Source organism: Mobula hypostoma, chromosome 7 (genome assembly GCF_963921235.1).
Source record: "Mobula hypostoma chromosome 7, sMobHyp1.1, whole genome shotgun sequence".
NCBI lineage: Eukaryota > Metazoa > Chordata > Chondrichthyes > Myliobatiformes > Myliobatidae > Mobula > Mobula hypostoma.
Genome location: NC_086103.1, coordinates 181660262 through 181686023, shown reverse-complemented (window position 1 = coordinate 181686023; position 25762 = coordinate 181660262). Strand labels below are relative to the sequence as shown.

The 25762-nt window shown below is 44.4% G+C and overlaps 1 protein-coding gene across 3 annotated transcripts in view; it reads right to left on the bottom strand.

The window, feature by feature from the left end:
- The window catches only part of gdpd5b (glycerophosphodiester phosphodiesterase domain containing 5b), a 291231-nt gene that overhangs the window by 243630 nt on the left and 21839 nt on the right, over window positions 1-25762 (bottom strand). The gene's annotated exons all lie outside the window — the stretch shown is intronic.

Sequence of the window (25762 nt, the reverse complement as noted above, 5' to 3'; positions counted from 1 at the left end):
GCGAGTTGTTTATAAAACACTAGTTGGGTCCCATTGGTGAAGGGCGTCATGGGGCCTGTTTTGAGCGAGTTGCCCACCTAACGCTGCCGATGCAGTTGTAGAGAGACAGAGAGAGAGAAACATGATTGCCTCAGAATGGACTGCGATTGGAGCTTTCCATATCACTTCACGTGTAATGTAGCTGCCCGTTTCCTGGGCCTTGCATTATGCATGGCGAGTTGGGTTTCTCCTCCACCTTTAACTGCTGCCTGTTCATTCTGTTCGTTCTTCCCGAGTGCATCCACTGTGGTCTACAGAACTTAGACCAGCTGATGCTGAAGGAATGGTGATACACAGCACTGTGCAAAAGTCAGCTACACCTGTACATAGCTAGAGTGCCCAAGACGTTTGCACAGTACTGTAGTAACTTCACGTATTGCACTGTACTGCTGCTACAAAACAACATCAACATTTACAGGACTGTACAAGTCTTAGGTATATATAGCTAGGGTACATAAGACTTTGCACAGTACTGTAGTAACTTTATGTATTGCACTGTACTGCTGCCGCAGAAAAGAAAATCAAATTTTATGATGTGTGAGTGATGATAAACCTGATTCTGATCTGGGTCTCTGTTGTGGACTGAGAGTGGGAAGGGGGCAGGGAGAGGGGAATCATGGCTGGGAAAACAGGAAGGGAGTGGAAGGCATCAGAGAGACGTTCTGTAATGATCAATAAACCAATTGTTTGGAATCAAAAGACCTTGCTTGTTGTTTCAGGGCTAGGCACGTCTGCACCTATGCCACCCCCGGCCCCAGAACTCCTTCTCTACCACCTGTCCCACCCCCCTCCCATGGCACTCCACCCTCACCATTCCCAACATCCTTTGCTCCTGCCAGATTTACAAACACTATCTGCTCCACATTAACAAACACAGTACAGTGCAAAAGTATTCGACACCTTAGCTTTATACATATGTGCCTACGACTTTTATACAGTACTGTATTCTCTAGTCACAGAGCACAGAAACGGGCCCTTCGGCCCATCTGATCCATGTTGACCAGGATTCCTATCTAAGCCAGTCCCATTTGCCTGTGCCTTTTCCTATCCATGTACCTTAACCAATGTCTTTCAGATGTTGCTACTGTACCTGTCTCAACCACTTCTTCAGGCAGTCCACACACTGACCACCCTTGGGGTGAAAAACTTGCCCCTCAACCTCTTATTCAATCTCTCCCCTCTCACCTTCAACCTCTGCCCTCTGGTTCTTGATTCTTTAACCAAGGGGGGAAGAAAAAGCGTGCTTTGTCCCCATCTCTGCCCTGTTGGATTTTATAAACCTGCCTTACAGAAGACAGAGGGTAGTGGTCCAACGGACTTACTGTAGTTGGATCTGTCAATCGTGGTGACCTGGTTGTAAATGCGGACGGGCAGATCGGTAAGTTTGCAGATGATATGAAGATCGGTGGTGTCAAGGAAAGCAGAGAAGACAGGCAAAGAATGGGACAGGATATAGAGCAACACACACACACACAAAAATGCCGGAGGAACACAACAGGTCAGGCAGCATCTATGGAATTGAATAAACAGTCGACACTTTTCAGGCCGAGACCCTTCTTCAGCACGGTGGTCCTGCACAAGGGGAAGAAGCTGTTCCTGAATCACTGAGAGTGGGCCTTCAGGCTCCCTCCTACAGCTATCTATATACATAGATTGGTTGTATGTCCATCAAATGACACTCAGCACAGGAGTGTCTGTACACAAGGCAACTCTGACAGGAAGTGATAAAGTAGTGGTGGTTGGGGGTGTGGAGGGCTGGGTTAGTGGGTGGAGGTGTTGATCAGCCTCACTGCTTGGGGAAAGTGACTGTTTTTGAGTCTGGTGGTCCTGGTGTGGACGCTACCTAGCCTCGCCCTGATATGCCTTGTTCTCATTGCGACCATCAAGGAGGAGGTTCAGAAGCCTGAAGGCACACACTGAACGAGTCAGGAACAGCTTCTTCCCCTCTGCCATCTGATTTCTGAATGGACATTGAACCTATGAACACTAGCTCACTACTTTTTTAATTTCTATATTTGCACTACCTATTTAAGACAGGAGGAGAGAGAGCAGCACACCGCGCGTGCACAGCCCTCTGGTGAAAAATGATATTGTATCCGTTAAATAGGGGCTGTGGACAATTCTGATTTGATGGAGACAGACGTGAAAGCACAGAGGAACATCTGGAGAAATTTCTGAAACGCCAGTTCACTGCTGCTGTTACTGCGCGATCGGGAATCTTTCGGAGTAAGGGAGGATGAGAGGTGATTTGATAGAGATGTACAAGATAAGAGGTGTAGATTGAGTAGACAGCCAGTGTCTTTTTCCCCAGGACAGAAACAGCTAATACGAGGGATGTATTTCCCTCCAATCACCTTAAAATTATGGCCCCTGATATTAGCCATTTCTGCCCTGCAAAAAAGTCTCCGCTTGTGCAGTCTGTCTCCGCCACTAATTCGACTCACAATAGCTGCACATAATCTAATGCCAAATTAGGCTTTAGGACCACTGAAACCAGGCCCAGGTCCAGATTCTACCCCTCTGTTACAAGATTATTGAATGCTTCCCTGGTAGGATAAGATGGACTCTTGACCTCACAGTCTACCTCGTGTAGCCTTGAACCTTAGTGTCTGCAAAGAACTGCACTTCCGGGAGCGCGGCCGTCAGCGTAACGCTCTACAGCGTCTGCCGTAAGATCGGAGTTAACTTCCGCCGCTGTCTGTAAGGAGTTTGTCCGTTCTCCCTGTGAGCAGGTGGGTTTCCTCTGGGTGCTTGTCCCACATTCCACAGACGTACGGGTTAGGGTTAGTAAGCTGTGGTTATGCTATGCTGGTGCCGGAAGCATGCAGACACTTGCTGGCTGCTCCCAGTCTATCTTGATGCAAACAACGCATTTCACTCTAAGCTTCCACGTATGTGTGAAAAATATAGCTAATCTAATGTTTGCCTTTATTCAAATTCTGTTATCATCATTACCTCAATGCACTGATTTGATGAAATGATCTGTATAAGCATTAAGCGAAAGAAGCTTTTCCCCGTCCCTCAGTACATGAGACAATAATAATTCCAAATAGTCTGCTCTGTCTGTACATGATCAATATCCCTCCCATCCCTGCATATTCACGTCTCTACCCACCAGCCTCTTAAATGCCACTATTCTTTCTCCACCAACCCCTGGCAGCACATTCCAGACACTTCACGAAACGAGATTAGCTTCATTTATCACACGTACATTGAAACATACAGTATAACACATTGTTTTGCATAAAATCAAATCAGCAAGGCTTATGCCAGGGGTGGGGGGAGAGTGGCCTACAAGTGTGGCAATGCTTCTGGCGCCAATAAAGCATGCCCAAGTTTCACAAATCCTAACCGTACACCTTTTGAATAGTTATCGAAAAGTACAGCACAGAAACAAGCCCTTTGGCCCATCTAGTCTGTGCTGAGCCATTGAAATTGCCTCCTCCCATTGATCTGCTCCTGAGCCAAAGCCCTCCATGCCTCTACCATCCATGTACCTATCCAAACTTCTCTTAAACATTGACATCGAGCTCGCAGGCACCACTTGTACTGGCAGCTCATTCTGCACTCTCACAACCCTCTGAGTGACGAAGTTTTCCCTCATGTCCCCTTAAACTTTTCACCTTTTGCCCTTAACCCATGACTCCTAGTTGTTTTGAGAATCAGAATCAGGTTTATTATCACCAGCATGTGACGTGAAATTTGTTAACTTAGCAGCAGCAGTTCAATGCAATATGTAATCTAACAGAGAGAGAAAATAATAATAATAATAATAAATGAAATAAAACAATAATAAGTAAACAAGTAAATCAATTATGTATATTAAATAGATTATTTTAAAATGAGCAAAAACAGAAATACTATATATTAAAAAAAGTGGGGTAGTGTCCAAAGCTTCAAAGTCCATTTCGGAATTGGATGCCAGAGGGGAAGAAGCTGTTCCTGAATCGCTGAGTGTGTGCCTTCAGGCTTCTGTATCTCCTACCTGATGGTAACAGTGAGAAAAGGGCATGCCCTGGGTGCTGGAGGTCCTTAATAATGGACGCTGCCTTTCTGAGACACCGCTTCCTGAAGATGTCCAGGGTACTTTGTAGGCTAGTGCCCAAGATATAGCTGACTAGATTTACAACCTTCTGCAGCTTTTTTCAGTCCTGTGCAGTAGCCCCTCCATACCAGACAGTGATGCAGCCTGTCAGAATGCTCTCCACGGTACAACTATAGAAGTTTTTGAGTGTATTTGTTGACATACCAAATCACTTCAAACTCCTAATGAATTATAGCCACTGTCTTGCCTTCTTTATAACTACATCGATACGTTGGGACCAGGTTAGATCCTCACAGATCTTGACACCCAGGAACTTGAAGCTGCTCACTCTCTCCACTTCTGATCTCTCTATGAGGATTGGTATGTGTTCGTTCATCCTACCCTTACTGAAGTCCACAATCAGCTCTTTCGTCTTACTGAAGTTGAGTGCAAGGTTTTTGCTGCGACATCACTCCACTAGTTGGCATATCTCACTCCTGTACACCCTCTCGTCACCACCTGAGATTCTACCAACAACGGTTGTATCGTCAGCAAATTTGGAGATGGTATTTGAGCTATGCCTACCAACGCAGTCATGTGTATACAGAGAGTAGAGCAGTGGGCTAAGCACTGAGACACCGAACCGCAGCAGAAAAGCCTGCTTGCATTTACCCTATGTGTACCCCTGACATGGGAGGACACTGGATCACCCGGAGAAAACCCATACAGTCACCAGGGAAACGTACAAACTCCTTATAGGCAATGGCTGGAATTGAACCCCGACCTTACAGCTGGCATCGTAAAGCTTTGCACTAACCGCTGCACAATCGTGCCACCGCTCTCTACCCCGGCGGCCACTTTCTTGGATCTGTGAACTTGAACTCCAAGGCCTGTTCCTCAATGCTCCCAAAGGACTGATCATTTACTGTGGAGATCTTATCCTCATTTGGCCCTTTCAAAATGAATCACTTGACATTTGTCAGGATTAAAATCTAATCCACCCAACCAGCCAGCTGACCAAGCCAATCCTCCTCACTACCCACACCGCCAGAGGCTTCTGTGTTGGTCCACCGACCTCTGGAATTTCCTCCTGTGCCCCCGTCTCTCCCCCATCCAGCAATTTTGGAAGTTTGTTACACCTGTGGTTTAACAATAACAGGCCAACTGTTACCTTTGGCTCCCCTCCCAGTCCGAGGAGGTGTTGGTTTTTCAACGCACACTCTGACACTGAAGTCAATTTTATACTTCCTGCAAACTCTGAAGAGATCCACAATTTACAGGACAGGGTACCAGTGAAGTCCAAGGCCAGTGGAAACCAGGACTCAAGCTGAGTGGGAAGGGAGAATATATACTTAGTGCCCCCTGTATCTAATAAAATGGCCACTGAGTGCATGTTCACAGTCTTCTGCAGCCCATCCACGCTGACGTGTTCTGTGCCCAGAGATGTTCTCCTGCACACCACTGTTGTTATGTGTGGTTATTTGAGTTACTGTCGCCTTCCTGTCTGAACCAGTCTGGCCATTCCCCCCTAACCTCTCTCATTAAAAAGGCATCTTCTCCCACAGAACTGCCACTTACTGAGTGTTTAAAGTGTTTTTTTGTTTTTCGCACGATACTTTCCTCCACTCACCTTAAAATTATGTCCTCTCATATTAGTCAGGGAAACAACTAAGGCAATTAACAATAATCTGGACAAGTACACGGTATAGGAAAAGCATTGAGTGGGGGTTCCCAACCTTTTTTATGCTATGGACTCCCTATCATTAACTGAGGGGTCCATGGACTCCAGGTTGGAAAATGGGACTAACTCTGTTCGACAACGTTGTCAGAACGGACAAGCTGGATTGAACAACCTGCTTATGTTGCATACTCCTATGACTGTCAAACATGGCAATAAAACCATAAGACACAGGAGCAGAATTAGGCCATTTGGCCCATCGAGTCTGCTCCACCATTTCATCATGGCTGATTCAATTTTCCCTCTCAGCCCCAATCTCCTGCCTTCTCCCTGTATGCCTTCATGCCCTGACCAATCAAGAATCTATCAACCTCTGCCTTAAAAATACATAAAGACTTGGCCTCCACAACTGCCTGTGGCAAAGAATTCCACAGATTCACCACCCTCTGGCTAAAGAAATTCCTCCTCATCTCCATTCTAAAAGGATGCCTCTCTATTCTGAGGCTGTGCCCTCTGGACCTAGACTCTCCCACCATCGGAAACATCCTGTCTACATCAACTCTAGAAATTCCCCCTCCAGCACCAACATAACACAAAAGACATTACACTTGTTCATTTATTTATTGAGAAAAATGATCCAGCTTTACATATATTTGTTGGAAAAAGTATATGAGCCTTTGCTTTCAGTAATTGGTGTGACCCCCTTGTATAGCAATAACTTCAGCCAAACATCTCCACTAACTGTTGACCAGTCCTGCACATCAGTTTGGAGGAATTTTGGGCCATTCCTCCTTACAAAACTGCTTCAACTCTGGGATGTTGGTGGGCTTCCTTGCATGAAATGCTTGCTTCAGGTCCTTCCACAACATTTCTATAGGATTAAGGTCAGGACTTTCACTTCGCCAATCCAAAACACAGATTTTCTTCTTCTTGAACCATTCTGTTGTTGATTTACTCTTGTCTTTCAGATCATTGACTTGTTGCATGATCCAACTTCTAATTAAGCTTCCGGTGACAGACTGCTACCCTGACATCCTCCTGTAAAATGTCTTGATACAATTTTGAATTCATTGTTCCCTCAACGATTGCAAGCTGTCCAGGCCCTGAGGCAGCAAAACAGCTCCAAACTATGATGCTCCTTCCACCGTGCTTCACAGTTGGGATGAGGTTTTGGTGTTGGTGTGCTGTGCCCTTTTTCCTCCAAACATATATTTCTGCCAAAATGCATTTTAGATCATATTTATGCAGAAATAGAGAATATTCTACAGGGTTCACAAACTTCCTAGAAAAGGGGTCTTGGCCCAAAACAGCGCGGTTGACTCCCATCCATAGATGCTGCCTGACCTGCTCAGCACCTCCAGCACCTCCAGCACATTGTGCGTTTTGCTCTACCTTTCCAGCATCTGCAGCACCTCTTGTGGCTGTAGTAATTTTATGTATTGCATTGTGCTGCCGCGGTAAAAAAAATTCATGACATACGTGAGTGATGATAAACCTGATTCTGATCTGGGTCTCTATTGTGGACTGGGAGTGGGGAGGGAGGCAGGGAGAGAGAGATGGATGGGAAAAGGGGAAGGGAGAGGGGAGAGAGCAGGAAGGACCAGAGAGACATTCTGTAATGATCAATATACCGATTGCTTAGAATCAAAGACCTTGCCTGGTGTCTCAGGGCTGGGTGTCTGCATCCGTGCACCCCCCTCCCCTGGCAATCCTCCTCTGCAGCCTGTCCCACACCTCTCAAAGCAGATCCAAGGCAGCAGGGCCCAGGCCCAAGAACGAGGAACAAGCCAAGTTTGACCGATTTAAGAGCCGGGCTGGGCCGAATTGGAAAGGTCAGGTCTGGGTCGAATCAAAGCAGCAGTTCCTGGGCCTGAGAGCATATCAAAACAGCAGAGCCCAGGTCCCAGAGCAAGGAATGGCCTGAGGTCTGGCCGATTTAAGCTCCAGGCCTGACTGAAAAGGTCAGGGTGGTGGGGCCAGAGAGGAGGACCAGGCCAGTGTTCAGCTTGCGAACTTTATTCATCTCCGTTCTGAACGGAGTCTGTGGCCTGCAGCTGATGGGTTCCTGGATTTGTGACTAGCTTCGTGGCTCCGGACCCACTTCTGTGTGCTTCAGCTCTCAGTGCCATTTACTTACTTTTATTGTTTGCACAATTCGATTTTTTTCTACACATTGACTGTTTGACAGTCTTTATTTAAAAATGGGTTCTATTGGGTTTCTTTGTTTTGTGGATGTTTGTAAGGAGACAAATCTCAAAGTTGTATATAGTATACATGCTTGATAATAAGGATACTTTGCAATTCCATGCTGCACCATTTCTTGTTCCCGTGACAGAACCCCAGCAGCTCCTGACTGGCACCTAAATCTTCGACCAGGCTTGCAGTTCATGCTGCAGGCGTGGGGTTACCTCCACTGCCCACGGACCTGCATCCCGTGTTTCCATTACACAAAGGTATCCTTAGCCGCTGCCAACTTCTGCTCGGGCCCAGCCAATGGGCACCCAGGCTGTAAAGTATCTCAAGTGGAAACGACCAGACCGAGGAGCTGAAGTGGGAACACGAGCCAGTAAAAATAGTTGTGAGTCAGTCAGCAGCCGGGGGAGGCGGGGATGGGAGGGAGCAGGATAGGGTGGGAGACAGAGGGAGGGGGGACGGGAGAGAGGAGCGTAGTGGACGGGCAGACAGAGAGGGAGGGAGACAGAGAGGGGGAGGAGGGTAGAGGGGTGTGTGGACAGAGAGGGAGAGAGACAGACAGTGAGAAAAAGCAGAAGGGACAGCTATAGGGACAAGGTTACTATTTGAAGTCAGCACCAGCTCAGAGGGCAGAGGACGGGGACCATCTGATCAGTGTGCTGTCTTTTCTGTGTGGAGACTTCTGAACACAGCCCTGGTTGATATTCCGGGTGGTTCTGAGGGATCAGAACAATCTGACTTGTGGCATCTTGCTGTGCACAATTTGGCCTCTCGCTTTCTGACAGTATAGTACCAGTCCACGTTAGTGTAGGATAGGAGGTGGCGGATAGGGAGGATGGAGGACATAAATTGGGGCAAAGGTCAGAGAAACAAAGCCATTCCACTTGGGAGAAAACAGCTGCTGCTAACTCAGACTGTGAAAGAATTTAATCGTATTCTAGGAGGAAATAAAAAGGATGACGAACAATTTTAAATCACTAACAGTTTAGTTGGTGTAGCATGGTCAAAAGGAAGCAGGTGGGTTATGTTCCTATCTTCCTATCAAAAAAAACGGGTACCCTTAGTGAAATAAAACGGGTTTCTCCAAACTCCCTCTCTGTCAATGTCTTTTCTTTTTCACATACTTTTTTCCCACAAAGTTCAAAGTAAATTTACTGTCAAAGCACATATATGTCACCTTCACTATCTTGAGATTCATTTTCTTGCAGGCATTCACAGTAAGTACAAGAAACACAATAGAATCTATGCAAAACCACACGACAAAATGGACAACCAGTGTGCAAAAGACAACAAAATGTAAATACAATAAAAGAATAATAATAAATAAGCAATAAATATTGAGAACTTGAGATGAAGAGTCCTTGAAAGTGAGCCATAGGTTGTGGGATCAGTTCAGTGTTGAGGTGAGTGAAGATATTCCTGCTGGCTCACGAGCCAATAGTTGAGGGGCAATAACTGCTCCAGATCCTGGTGGTGTGAGTCTTGAGGCTCCTACACCTTCTTCCTGATGGCAACAGTGAGAGGAGAGCGTGGTTTGGGTGTTGGGGGTCCCTGATAATGGACGCTGCTTTCCTGCGACAGTCGTCCTTGTACACATGCTCATTGGGCCTTGCCCATGATGCACTGGGCCATATCCACTACTCTTTGTAGGACTTTCCATTCAAAAAAACCTCTTACATTCCATGTTATGTGTCCTGCCAGTTTTTATCAGACATTTATGCCTTTATTTATTAATTCCATGGCTCTCTTTGCCAAGTTGTAAACTTCTTCTATACCTCAGGGCCAGATCTATTTCTGGAAATATGCTCTTTCTTGGCTTTAACACCATCATTAATGCCACTTGTCAGTCATCTCTTTTCCTGAAGTTTTTTCATAACTTAAATGAATAGAAGGTTTTTTTTGCATCTTCCTGCTTTTTTTTCCAGCTAATCTTTGCATAAAATCATGAATGTGATGCTGAAGCTTTATAAGACATCAGTCAGACCTCATTTAGAGTATTGTGAGCAGTTTTGGGTCCCCTTTCTAAGAAAAGGTGTGCTGACATTAGAAAGGGGCCAGAGAATGCTCACAAGAATGCTTCCAGGAATGAAAGGGTTAATATACAAGGAGCATTTGATGGCTCTGGGCCTGTATTTGCTGGAGTTTAGAAGAATTGGGTGGGGGAGGGGGGAGTCTCATAGAAACCTATTGAAAATCAAAAGACCTAGGTAAGAGTGGAAGTGGAGAGGATGCTTCCTGTAGTGGGGCAGTCTTGAACCAGAGGGCATAGCCTCAGAATAGAGAATTCAGAACAGAGATGAGGAGGAATTTCTTTAGCCAGAGAGTGGTGAGTCTGTGGAATTCATGGCCACAGACGGCTGTGGAGGCCAAGTTATTGGGTATATTTAAAAGATAGGTTGACAGGTTCTTGGTTAGTAAGGGTGTCAAAGGTTACAGGGAGGAGTCAGGAGAATGCTGTTGAGACAGAAAATAAGTCACCCATGATGGAATGGTGGAGAAGACTGGATGGACCCAATGGCCTAATTCTGTTCCTATGTCTTACGGTCTTCAAAGCCAATCTTTAAACAAAACCTTTACTTCGCTGTCACTCGAGACACTCTCCAATTCCTTCTTCATCTTCGCCTGTCTGGCTAACCAGCCTTCTATCCCCATTCACCCCAGTCAACCGAACCTCTTCACAAACTCTTCCAACCTTTCTGCAGCTCCTCTGAGCAAAGTTATGAAATAACACACCAGGGATTAGTTAGACACAGCCACAGTTATTATACATAACAGTTCCCAGATATTGTGCTGATGCAGGCAGGAAACGAAACCAACTCAAAGTTAATTAGCAGCGGAGGGCTTGGGGGTGTGAATACATGATATCTAATTCAATCTGATCTAGACCAGTTAATTAAAAAATACAAATCACACGCATTTCAAAATAATGTTCACTTATTGCACTCAATTAACAAAGCTTGGATTTAGATAAGATATTAAATATCTCACAAATGTGAACCATTAAATAGGCAAACGTTGGTAAACTGCAGCCAAGATGAGATTTTTTTCTTTACGTAAACTGAATAACAAGAAATAGAAGCATTAGTTATTCCTTTGTGCCTTGCTCTGACATGTAATAAAAACTTTTCCCTCAGCACCCCTAACCTGTATTAACGCTTTAGCAGAATAGAGGGACCTAGGAGTACAAGTACAGTTTCCCAAGTGTGTCAATAAGGTATGAGTTAGGCCATTCAGCCCATCAAGTCTGCTCTGCTATTCCATCATGCTTGATTTATTATCGCTCTCAAACCCATTCTCCTGCCTTCTCCCCATAACCTTTGACACCCTGATAATCAGGAACCTATCGACCCCCGCTTTAAATATACCCAACGGTGTTGTACAAGAGACAGCGCACAGCGCCTACTCTGGAATGAATATCTGTTATCTGTCAAGTAGGGGGCCGTGCACAATCCTGATTTGATGGAGACAGATGTGAGAGCACGGAGGAACATCTGATGAAACTTCTGAAATGCCTGTTTCGCTGCCGCTGCTACTGTGTGATCCAGAATCTCCGGAGGGGAAGGCCCCGAATCCTCGGCTTTGCCTGTTGCTCGGCGACCGGGGTGAAGCATTCGGCAGAGATGGTGCTCGGTGTCAGAGGGCTGGTCGGAGGCTCGAAGTTTTTGGATGGACTCAGAGTCGGCTGTGGTCGGGTGCTTCCAGGATGCTGCATCGGCAAGTTTGCGGCGCTGGAGGTTCATGGCAGGGAGAGTTTTTCATCCTTCTACCGTCTGCGTGAGATGATGGGCTATCGGGACTTTGAGACTTTTTTTTACCGTGCCCATGGTCTGTTCTTTATCAAATTATGGTATTGCTTTGCATTGTTGTAACTATATGTTATAATTATGTGTTTTTTGTCAGTTTTAGTCTTGGTCTGTCGAGTGTTTCTGTGATATCATACTGGAGGAACATTGTATAATTTCTTAATGCATGCATTACTAAATGACAATAAATGAGGACTGAGTGTCATAATCTAATCTAATCAATGAGGATACATTTTGAAAACCATGTTTAGTTTTGGTCAACCAACACACACAAAATGCTGGTGGAACTCAACAGGCCAGGCAGCATCTATAGGAAGAAGGACCGTCGACGTTTTGGGCCAAGACCCTTCGTCAGGATTAACTGAAAGAAGAGTTAGTCAGAGATTTGAAAGCGGGAGGGGGAGGGGGAGATCTGAAATGATAGGAGAAGCCTGTGCTTCTTCCTATAGATGCAGCCTGGCCTGCTGCGTTCCACCAGCATTTTGTGTGTGTTGCTTGAATTTCTAGCACCTGCAGATTTCCTCGGGTTTAGTTTTGGTCACCCTGCTTTGGGAAGGATGTCATGAAGCTGGAAAGAGTGCAGAAGAGTTTTATGAGGATGTTGCTTGGTCTCAAGAGTCTGTATGATGAAGAGAGGTTGGACAAGCTGGGACTCTTTCCACTGAAGTATAGGAGAATAAAAAGTGATCTTCAAGAAGCGTCTAAAATCATACGTGACACAGATAGGGTGAATGCAGTCTTTTTCCCAGGGTTGGGGGATCATCTATAAGGAGTGATGCCCCCAAAAGGTGGCATCTATCATTAAGGACCCCTGTCACCCAGGACATGCCCTCTTCTCATTGTTACAATCAAGGAGGTGGTCCAGGAGCCTGAAGGCACACACTCAATGATTTAGGAACAGCGTCTTCCCCTCTGCCATCAGGTTTCTGAATGGGCTTTGAACCCATGACTACTACCTCACTACTCTTCTTTTCTCTTTATGTGCTACTTATCTTTTAATATACATCTACCTCTTACTGTAATTTAGTTTTTATTATTCTGTATTACAATGTACAGCTGCTGCATACGAACAAAGTTCATGACATACGCCAGTGATATTAAAGCTGATTTCTGACTCTGAAGAACTAGAGGAGACAGGGATGAGGGGGAGAGATTTAGTAGGAATCTGAGAGGCAGCTTTTTCCCCACAAAGTAGGGTCAATATATGGAATGGTCAGCCAGGGGAAGTGGTTGCGGCAGGTATATTAACAACATTTTAAAGAGCCTTGGACAGGTACATGGATAAGAAAGGTTTGAGGGATAAAGGGCCAAATGCAGACAAGTGGGACTAGCTTGGATGGGAATCTTGGTCAGCATTGAGCCGCTGGGCCGAAGGGCCTGTTCCCATACTGTGTGACTCTGTGGCACATCCACCAATATCCAAAAATCAACCGACCTCCGTGTCTCAAATACACACCCAGAAACTGACTTTTCACAGCCTTCCACAGCAGATATTATCGATGATTCGCCACCTTCCAGATGAAGCAGTTCTGCACAGTTCGAGCGCTGCGCTAACGCAGCAGAGTTCAGAGTTCAATTCCGATGCCGACTGTAAGGAGCTTGTACGTTCTTCCTGTTAACTGTATAGGGTTTTCTCCGGGTGTTCCAGTTTCCTCCCACGTTCCAAAGACGTACCTGTTAGTAGGTTGACGGGTCATTGTAAACTGTCCTGCGATAGGCCAGTGTTATATTGGTGGGTTGTAAACTGTCCTGCGATAGGCCAGTGTTATATCGGTGGGTTGTAAACTGTCCTGCGATAGGCCAGTGTTATACCGGTGGGTTGTAAACTGTCCTGCGATAGGCCAGTGTTATACCGGTGGGTTGTAAACTGTCCTGCGATAGGCCAGTGTTATATCGGTGGGTTGTAAACTGTCCTGCGATAGGCCAGTGTTATATCGGTGGGTTGTAAACTGTCCTGTGATAGGCCAGTGTTATATCGGTGGGTTGTAAACTGTCCTGCGATAGGCCAGTGTTATATCGGTGGGTTGCTTGGTGGTGTGGCTCAGGGAGCCGTGAGGGCCTGTTCCACACCGTATCTCTAAATAAAATAAAATAAAAATAACCTGCCCTTTACTTTGAGAATGTGATCTGGAGTTCTCTGCGCCTCAGTCAAGGGAAACTATATCTCCACATTTACCCCATTAAAACCTTTAAAAATTTAGCGTGGCAGTGAGTTCTTCTGAAGTGTACAGTCACGGTCTGACTAACCTTTCCACATTTGACATCCTGAGGAATCAACGTAGTGAACTGTTGCTACACTCATCCCAAAACAAATATTTGTGGCTATACATGCTGCCCGACCTGCTGAGTTCATCCAGCAGACTGAAAGTGTTGCTTTGATCGCAGCATCTGCAGATTATTTTGTGTTTCCTATACAGAGTTGTCCAGGTATGGTCTCACCAGCAGTACGCACCATCATAATACCGTACGCTACAAAACAATGTACTAACGATTCAGAATCAGAATTAGGTTTAATATCACTGGCCTATATTGTGAAATTTGTTGTTTTACAACAGTAGTACAGTGCAATTCATAATAATGAAAAAAATATAAATTATAATAAGAAAAAAGTGAGATAGTAAACATGGGGCCTAAGGAGAGGGTTGGGCCAATGCCGTCGCCGCTCTGCGACATTTGCTCCACTCTTCACTGGACCGAGCCTGAAGCCGAGGGCCTGCTACAAATGTGGTGTCTGTAGGCCCGACATTTCATTCCACTTTGTGATTAACTGAGGCCGAGGCTGAGCCTGTGGGCCTGCTCCGGGCTTTGTGTCCGCAGGCTCTACGACATTTCTCTCTAATATGTTGTGAGCTGAGGCCGAGGCCGGGGCTGTGTGCCTACTCCAGGCCTTCTGTCTGCGGGCTCCAAGACGTTTTACTCCGCTATGTCAGACATCCCACCTCTCCCGAAGTTCCAGGAGTGTCCCGCATATTGATAGTGGCTCCCTGATGACCGCAAATTATATACAATATCCCGGAAATCGATTTTTTTGAGAGCGAGAGAGAGCGATAGAGCGTGAGCACGTGAAAGAGAGAGCACGAGAGGACGAGGAGGGGCGAGAGGGCATAAGATGGGGAGCAAGTGGGCGAGGGCGTGAGAGAGGGCATGAGAGAGAGAGCACGACAGAGAGAGAGAGAGAGAGAGAGAGAGAGAGAGAGAGAGAGAGAGCACGCCATGGTAGAGTGCTCCAAAAAAAGAAAATATAAAACATACGCCTCCCCAGACTACACTAAAGTGTACCCCTGCCTAATAGGGGTCAAAAATAATGACAGTGTTGCTCACTGCGGGCTATTTGCAACAGTGACTTTTCTATTGCCCATGGTGGGTTAAAATGTAAAAGACATGTTGAGGTGAGTTTAACAGGTGTCATTCGTTCATTAGCATAGCTAACGTTATTTAAACTAGCTGGCCAGCTGCTAAGGAGCTACTCTATTGCAGACATCCCACCTCCCCAGAAGTTCCAGGAGTCTCCCGCAAATTGATGGTGCTACCTCCCTGAAATGAGTTTTTGCAGGGCGGGATATTAGCTATGTGATAAACTGAGGCTGAGGCTGCGAACCTGCTCCGGGCTTCGTGTCTGAGGATTCACTTTCGTTCTAAATGCTACTTGCTTACTTTTATTGTTTGCACATTTTGGTTTTCTCTTCTCTCTCTGCTCATTGGGTGTTTGTTGGTCTGTTTTTGTATGGGTTCTTTTGAGTTTCTTGTTTTGTGGCTGCCTGTAAGGAGACAAGTCTCAAGGCTGTATAATGTGTACATACTTACATAATAAATATACTTTAAACTTTGAGAAACCTGATGGCATAGGGAAGAAAGCTGTTCCTAAAATGCAATATACCATTAATAATTGTTTTCTGTACCTGTTTAGTAATATTGAGTGATTTGTGTATAAAGATATCTGCGTACTTCTGAGAGTCAACAATTCTCAGCTCTTGTTAGTTAAAAATATTTTTTTTCTCTCTATGATGGCACAAAGTTACACATTACAGAGGCAAGCCCTTCACCTCATGCTGACCACGGTCCCATAAGCCAGGCAGGAAAGACCACAGAGAGTTGTCGACACAGCTCAGCACATCATGGAAACCAGCGTCTTCTCTACGGGCTCTGATTACGCTGGCTGCTTTATTGAGGCAAGAGGAAATATTGACAAAGACCTCACCCATTCGGGACATTCTCTCTTCTCGGGCAGAAGATACAAAAGCCTGAAAGCAAGTACACCGGGCTCGAGGTCAGCTTCTGTCCCTCCACACATCAGGTTTGAGGACAGCTTCTATCCGTTCATACACCGGGCTCGAGGACTGATTCTATACCACCATACACCGGGCTCGAGGACAGCTTCTATCCGTTCATACACCGGGCTCGAGGACAGATTCTATCCCTCCATAAACCAGGCTGGAGGTCAGCTGCTATCCCCCAATACACCAGGCTCGAGAACAGCTTCTATCACTCCATACACCGGGCTCAAGGACAGCTTTTATCCCTCCATACGCCAGGCTTGAGGACAGTTTCTATCCCTCCATACACCAGGCTCGAGGACAGCTTCTATCCCTCCATTGCCAGACTATTGAACAGACCTTTTATATGATAAGATGGACTCTTGGCCTCAGGATCTACATCGTTGTGATCTTGAACTTATCATTTACCTGCACTGCATGCTGTCGGTAGCTTTTACACCTCATTCTGCATTGTTATTGTTTCACCTTGTTCTACCTCAATAAGAGACAAGATTTTAAGACCATAAGACACAGGAGCAGAATTAAGCCATTTGGCCCATTGAGTCTGCTCCACCATTCAATCATGGCTGATCCTTTTATCACCTCCTCAGCCCCACTCCCGGTCTTCTCCCGTAACCTTTGATGCAGTGACCAATCAAGTTCTACCTTTCTTTCTTTTTAAATCTTTTTATTGAGTAAGTATACAAAAAAGGTAAGCCATATAAACATTAATACAATGTTAAAGTATAATAAAATTCCAAAAGATAACAATACCAAAAAGAAAATACTACAAACAATGTAATTTAAGCATAAGAAACCAAGATAACATAATAGTATACTAGATTTTATATATATCAATGGAAAAAAAAGAAAAAAAAACCCCAAAAAAAAAACCCACCGTGCAACTAACTAAAAGCAAAGCAAAGCAATGGGCTAACTTGAAACCAAACAGAGTTAAACTTAAAATCACGTCCTCAATCCCGACCTCCATTAAAACAGTGAAGAAAAAACAAGAAGGGTAAATATTACATTAAATGAAAATATCGAATAAAAGGTCCCCAAATCTGTTCAAATTTAAATGAAGAATCATAAAGGTTACTTCTAATTTTCTCCAGATTCAAACATAAAATCGTCTGAGAAAACCAAAAAAAGGTAGTTGGAGCATTAAGCTCTTTCCAATGTTGTAAAATACATCTTTTCGCCATTAAAGTAAGAAATGCAATCATTCTACGGGCTGAAGGGGAAAGATTACTAGAAATTTTAGGTAATCCAAAGATAGCAGTAATAGGGTGAGGAGAGATATCTATATTTAATACCTTAGAAATAATATTGAAAATATCTCTCCAAAAAGTTTCCAAAGTAGGGCAAGACCAAAACATATGAGTTAAAGAGGCTATCTGCCCCGAACATCTATCACAGAAAGGATTAATATGCGAGTAAAAACGCGCTAACTTATCTTTGGACATATGTGCTCTATGAACCACTTTAAATTGAATTAGGGAATGTTTAGCACAAATAGAGGAAGTATTAACTAATTGTAAAATCTGCCCCCAATCATCCACAGAAATGGTAAGCCCCAATTCCTGTTCCCAATCTACCCTAATCTTATCAAATGGAGCTTTCCTAAGTTTCATAATAATATTATAAATCATAGCCGATGCACCTTTCTGACATGGATTAAGGTTAATTATCGAATCTAAAATATATATAGGAGGAAGCATTGGAAAGGAAGAAAGTATAGTACTTAGGAAATTTCTAACTTGTAAATATCTAAAAAAATGTATTCTTGATAAGTTATATTTATTAGATAATTGTTCAAAAGACATAAGGGAACCATCTAAAAATAAATCCAAAAACCGTAAAATACCCTTAGTCTTCCAAGTTTGAAAAGCGCGATCCGTAAAAGAGGGAGGAAAAAATATGTTACCTAAAATAAGAATCGCTAACCCGAATTGATTAAGATCAAAAAATTTTCTGAATTGAAACCAAATGCGCAAAGCATATTTAACTATCGGGTTAGAGACCTGCTTAAGGCGTTTCAAATCAAAAGGAAGAGAGGAACCTAAAATAGAACCAAGTGTATAACCCTGAACAGAATCAAGTTCTACCTTAAGTACACCCGATGATCTGACCTCCATGGCCGCCTGTGGTGACAAATTCCACAAATTCACCACCTCTGGCTAAAGACATTTCTCCACATCTTTGTTTTAAATGGATGCCCCTCTATCTTGAGACTGTGCCCTCTTGTCCTAGTTTCCCCACCATGGGAAACATCTTTTCCACATCTACTCTGTCTAGGCCTTTCAACATTCGAAAGGTTTCAATGAGATCCCCCCTCATCCTTCTGAATACCAGCGAGTACAGACCCCAGAGCCATCAAACATTCCTCGTATGATAACCCTTTCATTCCTGGAATCATCTTTGTGAACCTCCTCTGAACCCTCTCCAATGCCAGAACAACTTTTCTGAGATGAGGGGCCCAACACTGTTCACAATACTCAAGGTGAGGCCTCACAAGTGCCTTATAAAGCCTCAAAATCACATCCCTGCTCTTGTATTCGAAAGCTCTTGAAATGAATCAGAATCGGGTTTATTATCACTGGCCCGTGACATGAAATTTGTTAACTTAGCAGCAGCTTCAATGCAATACATAATATAGAAGGAAGAAGAAAAAAAACAACAAAATAAAGTAATAAGTAATTCAATTACAGTATACGTATATTGAATAGATTAAAAATCATGTAAAAAACAAAAATAATACATATTTGAAAAGTAAGGTAGTGTCCAAGGGTTCAATGTCCATTTAGGAATCAGATGGCAGAGCGGAAGAAGCTGTTCCTGAATCACTGAGTGTGTGCCTTCAGGCTTCTGTACCTCCTACCTGATGGTAACAGTGAGAAAAGGGCATGCCCTGGGTGCTGGAGGTCCTTAATAATGGACGCTGCCTTTCTGAGACACTGCTCCCTGAAGGTGTCCTGGGTACTTTGTAGGCTAGTACCCAAGATGGAGCCGACTAAATTTACAACCCTCTGTAGCTTCTTTCGGTCCTGTGCAGTAGCCCCTCCATACCAGACAGTGATGCAGCCTGTCAGAATGCTCTCCATGGTACATCTATATAAGTTTTTGAGTGTATTTGTTGACGTACCAAATCTCTTCAAACTCCTAATAAAGTATAGCCGCTGTCTTGCCTTCTTTACAACATCAATATGTTGGGACCAGGTTAGATCCTCAGAGATCTTGACACCCAGGAACTTGAAGCTGCTCACTCTCTCCACTTCTGATCCCTCTCTGAGGATTGGTATGTGTTCCTTCATCCTACCATTCCTGAAGTCCACAATCAGCTTTTTTATCTTACTGACGTTGAGTTCCAGGTTGTTGCTGCAGCACCACTCCACTAGTTGGCATATCTCACTCCTGTACACCCTCTTGTTACCATCTGAGATTCTACCAACAATGATTGTATCATCAGCAAATTGATAGATGGTATTTGAGCTGCCTAGCCACACAGTCACGGGTATAGAGAGAGTAGAGCAGTGGGCTAAGCACACAGCCCTGAGGTGCACCAGTGTTGTTTGTCAGCGAGGAGGAGATGTTATCACCAGTCTGCACAAATTATGGTCTTCCGGTTAGGAGGATGAGGATCCAATTGCAGAGGGAAGTACAGAGGCCCAGGTTTTGCAATTTCTCAGTCAGGATTGTGGGAATGATGGTATTAAATGCTGAGCTATAGTTAATGAACGGCATCCTGACGTAGGTGTTTGTGTTGTCCAGGTGGACAAATGCATTTGCCTTCCTCACCAAGGACTCTACCTGTAAGTTAACCTTTAGGGTGTTCTGCAGAAGAACTCAAAGTCCCTTTGCATCTCAGATTTTTGGACTTTCGCTGTTTAGAAAATAGTCTGCACATTTATTTCTTCTACCAAAGTGCACGACTGTACATTTTCCAACATTGTACTTCATTTGCCACTCTCTTGCCCATGCTCCTAATCTTTTTAAGTCATTCTGCAGCCTACCTGTTTCCACAACACTACCTGCCCCTCCACCAATCTTCATACCGTCTGCAAACTTGGCAAAAAAGCCATCTACTCCATCATCTAAATCACTGATATACAGCATAAAAAGAAGTGGCCCCAACACCAACCCCTGCGGAACACCACTAGTCACTGGCAGCCAACCAGAAAAGCATTCCTTTATTCCCACTCACTGCCTCCTACCAATCAGTCAATGCTCTAACCATGCTCGTAACTTTCCTGTATACCATGGGCACTTAACTTGGCAAGCAGCCTCATGTGCAGCACTTTGTCAAAGGCCTTCTGAAAATTCAAATATACAACATCCGCTACATCCCCTTTATCTATCCTATGTGTAATCTCCTCAAAGAATTCCAACAGGTTCATCACACAACATTTTCCCTTAAGGAAACCATGCTGACTTTGTCCTCTCACTGTATCCTGGTAGATGTGACAATAATGAACCAACCAAACAACTCTATAACTCTCTAAACCTTCACAGTATGTATAAATCCCTTTAAAACATTGTTAATAAACCTGGCTCTATCACTTCCTCAGACAGCTCATCCCTTGTATTGGCCACACTCTGGGTATGAAAATTGCCCTTCATACAATCCTGTTTAATCTTTTTCTTCTCATCTTCTCTAGTTTTAGACTCCCTTCCGCAGGAAGAAACACTGTGACCGTCTACCTAGTCTACTCTCTTCATGATTTTATGCTCCAAGGTCACCCCTCAACCCCCTACAGTCCAGGGAATGGAGCCCAGCTCGTCCAATCTCCCTTTATAACACCCACATCCTATGCCCCAGGAACTGTCCTGGGAACCTTTTCTGCAGCCCTCCCCAGTTTCATGACATCCTTCCTGAAACTGGGTAACCAGAACTGCACATAGTATGATCTCACCAATGTGAGGAGCAACACAACATTGTGGGCTGAAGGGCCTATACTATTCTGCACAGATCTATATTCTATGTCTTATACATTTGAAACATGATGTCCCACCACCAAGTTCAGGAGAAGTTCAACCATCCGACTCCTGAACCAATGTGGATAACTCCGCTCACCTTAACACTGAACCGGTTCCACAACCCACACACTCACTTTCAAGGACTCTACAACTCACGCTCTCAGTATTATTTATTAACATATTTATTCTTTTTTTGTACAGTATTTGCAGAGTTTGGCTTCTTTTACACATTGGTTATTCACCCATCTTTGTTGTTTTTCATTGATGCTGTTGTGTTTCTTTGTGTTTACTGTGAATGTTCAACATAAATTTATTATCAAAGCACATATATATAGGCATCCATTGGTCTCGTGAGACCATGGATTTGCACCTTGGAAGGTTTCCAGGGTACAGGCCTGGGCGAAGGTTGTATGGAAGACCGGCAGTTGCCCATGCTGCAAGTCTCCCCTCTCCATGCCACCCATGTTGTCCAAGGGAAGGGCACTAGGACCCATACAGCTTGGCACTGGTGTCATCGCAGAGCAATGTGTGGTTAAGTGCCTTGCTCAAGGACACACACACTGCCTCAGCTGAGGCTCGAACTAGCGACCTTCAGATCTCTAGACTAACGTCTTAACTACTTGGCCACGCGCCAAGCACATATATGACACCATATACAAACCTGAGATTCATTTTCTTGTGGGCATACTTAATAAATCCATAATAGAATTGTAAGAACCAACCATCTGTATTCTATCTGCATTGTGTTGCATGTTTATTATGGTAACTAGTCGTGCGCGAGGGTGTGGTATAAGCAAAGGGAATAAGTTATGTATTCTTGCAGTTGGAAGCTGGGGACCAACTGATATCATATCTTTTGTTCAAAGATCAAAGTCAAATTTATTATCCGAGTACATTTGTGTCACAACATTCAACCCTGAGATCCTTTTTCCTGTGGGCATACTCTGCAAATCTATAGAACTGTAAACAGGATCAATGAACAACAAAGTCTGGAAATGAAATAAATAACAAGAGCATGAAATAAGATAAAGTGAGACCATCGTTTGTGGGAACACCAGAAATAGAATGAGTGTAGTTACCCCATTTTGTTCAAGAGTCTGATGGTTGAGGGGTAATGATAGAATGAAGGGATAGGTAAATAGGGGGAAAAACAGAGGACAATGATTAATTAATAATCAATCACCTTATAAGCACCTTGGCTTACTGCTTTGGACAAGTTTGGCCAAGTTAGAAAGAAGCTTCACTCTGCAACGGGTGACGTACTAGTCTTTATTGTCTAAAGACAGGCAAGGGCCCAAATAAGGAACTATCTGATCTTGTAAAAGCAGCTCAAGGTATAGCTAAATATGGGAAGAATAGTGTAGGAGCTAGAATGTTTTGGAGAAAAGGGGAAGGGGTCCGAATGAGGAACTGATGGGCTGGCTTTGGCTTAAAATAATTATAACTAACTGACCAATGATTATTTTACATCTAATTGTATCTTAGCATGTGATTGAAATGATTCTAATATTGTCTAAACTTGTAATCGTAAGATTTCCTGCTACCTGATCAATGTTATAAGTTGTGGAGAATTGTGTAATTCGGGGGCAGTGTCTGGATTGGTTCTTTTGGGAGATCAGTCTGTAACTTCCCTCATAGCATGCTATGAGTAGAGAATAAAGGTTTGAAAAGAATTACGTGTGTCAGTGTGTTTGTGGTACAATTGCTATTGCATCAGGTCCAATCGAGTACGACGGTAGTAACTGTTCTTGAACTTGCTGGTGCGAGTCCTGATGCTCCTGTACCTTTTACCTGATGGCAAGAGTGAGAAAAGAGCTTGGCCTGGGTGGTGAGGATCTCTGATGACGGATGCTGCTTTCCCACAACAGTGTTTCACGTAGACGTGCTCAATGGTTGGGCAGGCTTTACCCAGAAGGGTCTCGGCCTGAAACGTCGACTGTACCTCTTCCTAGAGATGCTGCCTGGCCTGCTGCGTTCACCAGCAACTTTGATGTGTGTTGCTTGAATTTCCAGCATCTGCAGAATTCCTGTTATGTACTGGGCTGAATCCACTATCTTTTTTACCGCTTAATTACAGCGCTTCAAGTTTGGATGTTTTGCAAGTTGCTAATAAAGGATTGAATACAGTTCTTCAACTTCTGGAACATCATTACTGGAGTGATGGAGGGTACGCTGTACAAGAATAACAATTCAAGGGGGTCACCAGCAGTGGCAGTGGTTTGTTAGAATTGGCTGCTACAGGAACAGTAACTGTAACAGAATTAATGAATGCCCGCAAGAAAACGAATCTCAGGGTAGTATACAGTGAAATATATGTAGTTGGATAATAAGTTTATTTTGAGCTTTGGACAAGCCTGTGTTTTCTTCTTTGGAGTGTTGGGAGCCAAGGGGAGACCTGACAGAGATTTATAAAATTAGGAGTGGTATGGATGACGTTAACAGTCAGGATCTATTCCCTGGGTGGAAATGTCAAATAATCGGGAGCAGAAGTTTAAAATGAGTGGGGGACTGTTTCCAGGAGAAGTGTAGGACAATTTTTGTTCACACGGAGAGCAGTGGGTGCCGGGGGCAGTGATAGCAGAAGCAGATACAATACAATAAGAGGCATTTAGATGGAATACGGGTATGTGGGGAATAGAGGGATGCGGATTATGTGCAGGCGGATGGGTGGTACGTTAGCACATCACATTACAGCACCAGACTGCAATCAGCGACCCTGGTTCAATGTTTTGGGCTGAAACCCTTTGTCGGGACCTTGACTCTATTCCTCTCCATAATTACTGCCTGACCTGCTGAACTCTGCCAGTATTTTGTGTGAGTTGCTTTGGATGGAATTAGCTTAGTTTGGCTTCGTGGTCGGCACAGTCGCGGCGGGCCCGAGGGCCCGGTCCTATCTCCACAAGGGCGCCACGGTACCGTGGCGGTTAGTGCAACTCACAGCTCAGGACGTCAGAGTTCAGTTCCGGCATCCTCCCACAAGCAAGTTGTACATCCTTCCCGGGAATGCCTGGGTTTCCTCTGGGTGCTCCCGTTTCCTCCCACAGTCCAAAATCATACCAGCTGGTAGGCTAATTGGTCATTGTAAACTGCCCTGTGATTAGGCTCGGGTTAAATCAGTAGGTGCTGGTCAGCACGGCTCAGTGGGGCGAACCAGCCTGTTCCATGCTGAATCTCTAAATCAATAAGACAGAGCCTCATGTTACCCAAGACACACGGTGGGACAATTAGCCTTTAAATGACCCAGGAATGCTGAGTGTATCCCGTGACCTCAAGCAGACACACAGCTGTGCCTCAGCGGTGGTATAAAACAATAAACATTGTATAACGTAGTCCAATCCCAAACAAGAGACGTATACATCTTTTCCTTCTGAAACAGGATGCGCTGACCCATTGTACACGAACAGAGCCATCAGCGGACAATATGACAGTCAAGACAAGGTTCACGACATCAGTGAGCCCCAATCTTCACAGCACGAACCAGGTGGGAGCAGCATCATTTTTAGCTTCTCTTAATCACTGCAAGAGTCCTAATTTTCATAATTCCAGTAAGGAGGAAAGAACAGGGAGCAGTCAGCATAACGCACACAAAATCAGACCTTTCTGTGCACCACTAATCTGCTCCATCGTGCTGTAACACACTACAATTATAATCTTCAATTAGCTTGTGATGCTGCATTAATTATGCAAATTCAAGAGACATGAACCGTGTTGATCTGACAAAATATGCACATGCAAATTATGTCACATTTTCAAATCGCAGTGCCATGCAACTACAGAATCAGAAACTTCCTGATGTTCTACTTGCCAGTCTGTTGTCTTTCATGCCTTGGTGATTTAAGCGCTCGTCCAGATACCTTTTAAATGTTCTGAGAGTCTCAAAGTTGAAATGCATTATTAAAGTATCAATACTGTACTATATAAATAAATAAAAGTACCGTATTTGTCAACATGGAGCAGAGATCGAGCTTGTAAACCTGGGAGAAGCAAAACTTTGTTGGAAATGGTGATGGTGGAGCTCTGCAGGAGGGGTGTGGGATAGGTGGCAGAGGAGTTCCAGGGATGGGGGATGCCATGGGTGCAGAATTACCCAGCCCCGAGACACCAGGCAAAGTTATTTGATTCCGAACAATTGGTTTGTTGATAATTACAGAATGTCGCAATGGTGCTTCCCACTACCTCCTCTCTCCCTATCCCTTTTCCCAAGTATGATTCCCCTCTCCATCTCCTTCTGGGTGTTGGGCACATGGCCAAGTGGTTACGGTGTTCGTCTAGTTACCTCAAGGTTGCTAGTTCGAGCCTCAGCTGTGGCAGCGTGTTTGTGCCCTTGAGCAAGGCACTTAATCACACATCGCTCTAGTCTGTGCGAGGAGAGGCGCCCCACACAGACTTCCAATCTGTGCCTTGTAAAGCATGAAAATGCCCGATGCAGGCCTCTCATGGTCTGAGTCGACGTTCCCTCCCCTCCCTCCCTCCCACTCTCAGTCCACAATAGAGACCCATATCAGAATCGGGTTCATCATCACTTACATATGTCATGAAATTTGTGTTTTTTTTAAATTGTGGCAACAATACAGAGCAATACGTAAAATTGCTACAGAACTGTGCAAAAGTCTTAATCACCCTCGCTTATGAAGCGTATCCTGCTTCATAAGGAAAAGATATATACATCTCTTGTTTGGGATTGGACTACATTATACAGTTTTATTGTCTTGTACCACTGTTGAGGCACAGCTGTGTGTCTGCTTGAGGTCATGAGATCTCCATCTTTAATATCTCTTTTTTTCCCTTTCAGAGT